This window comes from Callorhinus ursinus, unplaced genomic scaffold (assembly GCF_003265705.2).
Source record: "Callorhinus ursinus isolate GAN/ISIS: 27379988/994484 unplaced genomic scaffold, GSC_fseal_2.0 scaffold8, whole genome shotgun sequence".
NCBI classification, from domain to species: domain Eukaryota; kingdom Metazoa; phylum Chordata; class Mammalia; order Carnivora; family Otariidae; genus Callorhinus; species Callorhinus ursinus.
Genome location: NW_027397070.1, coordinates 21,553,891 through 21,558,904, shown reverse-complemented (window position 1 = coordinate 21,558,904; position 5,014 = coordinate 21,553,891). Strand labels below are relative to the sequence as shown.

The following is a 5,014-nucleotide window of genomic DNA, read 5'->3' as shown; positions in this document are numbered from 1 at the left end:
TATTATATTTATAATTTTAATTCTTATTTTTGCTTTATGACTTATAAAGTATATGAGTGTAATAGAACAAGTATATAAATTATACATGAATATATATTCATTGAGGAATACAAGCAAAAATATATTGTTGATGGGGGTCATAGTCAAAAACTACACTATAACCACACTGCCTTTCTATGACATGTCATTCTATTCAAAACACACAATATACACACATCCACACCCAGAATTAAAGAAAGAAACTTTATAAGGTCTTTGTCTATACCCAGCAGATGCTAAAACTTGACATAGACTGACTTTGTTCTGCCCCTCATAGGTGTAAGCTAGGAAATCCTCCACCTGGAGGCCCTAACTCTAGACCTTTCTTCTGGGAGCTTTCAATCATAAGCACCTATAATCCAGGCTAACCATACCTTCATCAACTTAGGTTTCTAGCTTCTCCATTAATACGTCAAAAATGGTTCAAAAAGGGCTGGCTGAGACTCCAATAAACATGATATATGATATCAGAATAAAAGAAATTTTAAAGAAATAGAAGAACAATTATTTCAGGTATTTTAGAAGTCTTTCCAAGTCTTCCCTATCAAACTAATTTGAAACAGATTCTGAAATTAAATTAAAAAGTATTGAGAATCAGTAGGAGATTTTCAGAACCTTTTAAAAATATTCCAGCATAAATATAGCAGCTGATTAAAGCCAGTTCCTTAAGCCCTGCTTGTTAAAAACAAAAATGGCCAGTTACAAAGCAGAACTCAAGTAAATGATAAGAAATCAATTTAAAGGAAGTAAAACAGGCAGCAGAACATTATCAGAAAAAAAATTAAAGAGATATGAAGGAAAAAGTCATATCTTATATCAGTTCAAACTGAATAGCCTATTCATAATAGCAAACTCTTCCAAGGCTAAGAAAGGAAAGCACTGTTGAGGGGGATTCTCTCCGTTTAAGCCCCCCTAAAATATAAGACCACAATTAATGCCGGTAGTATAAACAGGTAAGACATTGGAAAAGTTAAGAATAAAGCCCAGTAGGCCAATCTGGGGATCCAACAATGCCAAACCTCCAAAAATCTAATTATCACTTTATTATATTCACTGCTATCACAAGGCAATAAAAATAAAGCCAGAAGGGCTTGCTTTGTCAGAATATATACTAAAACTGAAACGATACAAAAACGATTACTGTAACCTTCATGCAAGGATGACATAGAAATTCTTAAAATGTTTCATATTTTTCTTATTTTTTTCAAAAGGAATTCAAGAAGGATGAACCAGGAACTAATGGATTAATTACATACAGGGGCTAAGTGGGAACAGAGTGGAAGGGATTGTGGAGAGGGTGATGACTCTTTTCTGAATATATATTTATATGTAGTTTTGACATTGACTGAATCATGTTGTTTTATGTACTCAAAAAAAATAAAATTTAAAGCAGAAGGAAAATAAAATCTCAAGTAACAGAAACATTATAATGTAACTATATCCCAAATTAAAGAAAAAAGCATAACTACATTGAAGGGGAAAAAACAGAACCAACCTGAATAACTTTGGAACACAATACTTTGACTATATACCCTGAGTCTGAAGCCAAAAAACAAAAACAAACTATAAACAAATAAGAGAACTCTAGTTAGATGGTGTATTTTTGATGGTAGTATGAGTTTACAATTCTGAAACTACCCTTCATGTATTGTAGGACTAAGCAAATGATTAAATATTTAGAGGATTAAATAAGCTAGATTTCTTACTACTGGAGAAGGGAGTTACAAATATGGAGAAAGGAAGGCTAGGATGAATTCCGTGGTGCTGAATTGCAATGAGAGTAGTTAGTATAAATTCATGAGTTTAAATGGATGGATGAATGGATGATAGACGAAGATGATAGATGATTGATAGATATAGATAGATGATAGGCAGATGATGATGATTGATAGATGATGATGATAGATAGATAGATAGATAGATAGATAGATAGATAGATAGATGATAGATAGATAGATAAAGAAAAGTGGATATAGCTATATTTATATTTTTTAGCCCTGCCTGTTGAGAGCCCAGAAGGAAAGACACCAGCAGCAATGAACACATTCTAAATCCTGATCTTGGTTTTTAATATACCATCTCCCATTAAAAGGAACTGGCCTCATTGGAGATATAGCTGACTCTTTGTGTTGAGGCAGGAAAAGTAAAAAGTGAACCTGGAACATCTTGTAGTTCCAGAAAGTAAAACTGTATTAAAAAAAATGATGGAGGTAAGCCAAAAAGGACATAGGTGCCAGTTTGAAGGGTTTCCACTCACTAAGTATGAAATAAATTGAGTATTCAAATAATGGTAGTAACAGAATAGTCATAGGATAAAAAGAAATCTATGAATCTATACTTCCATAAAAAACAAATGAATAGGTAAATTAACGGGAGAAGGAAAAATGTTTCCTTATATTACAACTAGTAAATGGAGGGAAAATAACAGTTACAAATTACCATTTGGCAATTATAGCTTGTCTAAATATAGCCAATTGTCCTTCAGAAAGCCTAATGAGGATAAACATCAAATTAGTGGCACCCAGATGGATAGGATAACAAGAGCTACTTGTTTAGCAGATAAATCAGCAAGAGCATTGCTATGTGGTACAAGAGCATCGCTTCTGTGGTGATCTCAGAAATATGGGCTTATACTTCCATAACTGATACTTCTTCAGAACTTAATAACTTCTAATATGACATTGATCCCTTTGTCATTTTTTTTATCAGATTACCTGAATGTCTCAAATTCCCTTTGGTTCCATAGCACCCCAAAATCATAAATCATGTGTCTACTATATGGTAAGTATTTACCATTTTCCTTTTGCCGGTATGCAGGCTCAACTCAAAATTATTAGTTTTGCCAGTTGGGAAAATAGAGCATTAGGCAATGGAGTTGATATGATGGCTGCACATTTCATGATGAATACTTTTCCTGCACAGGAAATATCTGCCATTTTCAAGAAAAAGCCATTTATATACAACACTGAATCAGAATTCATTAAAGGAGTATTTGTAAGGGCAGTCCTGGACATACCTCCTGAGTTAGCTAAATAGTTATGTAATATTTCCCTTTATCTGGAAGGATTAAGATTTACACAATGTTAAATTGTGATATGAGAAGCAAAAAGTAGTATGACTTTGTAAGCAGTAGAATAAATGACAGAGAAATGATGAAAGTTGCCTAGAAGTAACAGAGACGGCACAGTATCATGGCTGAAATTACAAAGGAGATTGTAAATGCCATATGAGCATAGCCAAAGAGTCATTTGCTACCATGGTAATGGAGATCACTAAACTTTAAAGCATTTACTGGCCTTACAAGGGCTATCTGTTCTCTGGCTAATACATTCTGCTGTTTCTGGTTAATGCTTCAAGGCAAAAAGGGGGAGGAAATCTCTTTAAAAAGTTGATTGGGTTTCAAAGAATAAACAAATTAAGTCTGAGTTTTTATTTATTTAGCTTTGGCTAAGTCATATTTGAAGCTGATTTACATGAAATTTTCTGAACTCTAATAATGGGATTTTATTTTTTCCATAATAATTATTTTTGCTTTAAGGAATTAGCAGGGTGCTTTCATGCTACCACACAGCTGTTATCTAGAAAGGACATTGAACTGATGATTCTGTGCCAAAAAGAGATAGAACACTTTATGGTCAGCTCTTCTCTGGAGAAGCAGAATGATGAAAAGGAGGGACAATAAATCCTGACCTGACCACCCAGCCTGCTGACCGTAGTACAGACCTAATTGTTACCAAAGCAACTACTCAAGGTACCATGGTCCTGAAATGGGCAACTCACACAACAACCACAACAAAACACTGTAGTATGGAAATGAGTACTTCTTGTACACAATAAAAAATCACTTTCTAGAAAATCCCAAAACAGGGAGCTCAATACTTATGTAGGGCCTAACTAACCTGATCATCCCAAATAGCACAGCAAATAGCACAGATATTTTGATTTCCTGACATGGGATAGGTGCTGTATCTCTCCCCCAAGCCTTAACCCTAGAGCTGAGCTTTTGCATTGGATTAGATTCCAATTGGATTAACTCTCCATTTGGTCCAAGAATCTTTAATTTTGTTCTTTAACATAATAAAGAAAATAGCTTTGTAGAAGCTAAAATCAAACTAAAAGAAACATTTGTAATATATATCAGCAAATCTGCAATTTGTTGTGATTTCTTTTTTATTGTAAATAAATATATATTTTTATCCTCAATTTTATTTTCATAATTTTTAATTATTTTTCTTAGAGGTACTCTCTAAAACTGAATAAACTTCAGGTCTCAGAAAACCTGGAGCAGTTGGCTATAATTCTGGTACATCTGAAAGTGATGGTTTGATGGGGTACCTGGGTGGCTCAGATGGTTAAGCATCTGCCTCCAGCTCAGGTCATAATCCCAGGGTCCTGGGATTGAGTCCCACAGTGGCTCCTAGCTCAGCGGGGAGTCTTCTTCTCCTATCCCTCTGCCTTTCCCTCTGCTCATGCTCTCTCTCTCTTTGCTCAAATGAATAAATAAAATCTTTATTAAAAAAAAAGAAAGTGATGGTTTGACATTGGTTTCCCATGGGTTCAAATATGGTGAGGATGTCTGGATTTATCGGTGAGAGCTTCCTCTGAGGACAACTTCTTAGAGCTGAATAGATAATATCTAGTCACATTCAATTGCTTCCACTTTATAGTCCTAGGAAACTTACCTGGACAAATTAATATGTATGCTTTCTTTTTTTAAAAGATTTATTTATTTATTTTTATTTATTTATTTATTTATTTTAGAGGGGGGAAGAGAGAGAGAGGGCACACATGCATGCAAGCTTGTGAGAGTGGGGTGAGGGGTAGAGGGAGAAGAGAGAATCCCTAGCAGACTCCCTGCTGAGAGTGGAGCCTGACACAGGACTTGATCCTAGGACAGCCATATCATGACCTGAGCTGAAATCAAGAGCTGGACTATCAACTGACTGAGCCACCCAGGCACCCCTATGTCCTCTTT

General features: G+C 34.9%; 1 non-coding gene across 1 annotated transcript; it reads left to right on the top strand.

Annotated features, from left to right (window-relative positions):
* The first annotated feature begins 1,128 nt into the window (after positions 1-1,128).
* Positions 1,129-1,233, top strand: LOC112822801 (U6 spliceosomal RNA). The gene has a single exon (XR_003207795.1). It is a non-coding gene; the product is annotated as a U6 spliceosomal RNA (small nuclear RNA).
* Positions 1,234-5,014: the final 3,781 nt, after the last annotated feature.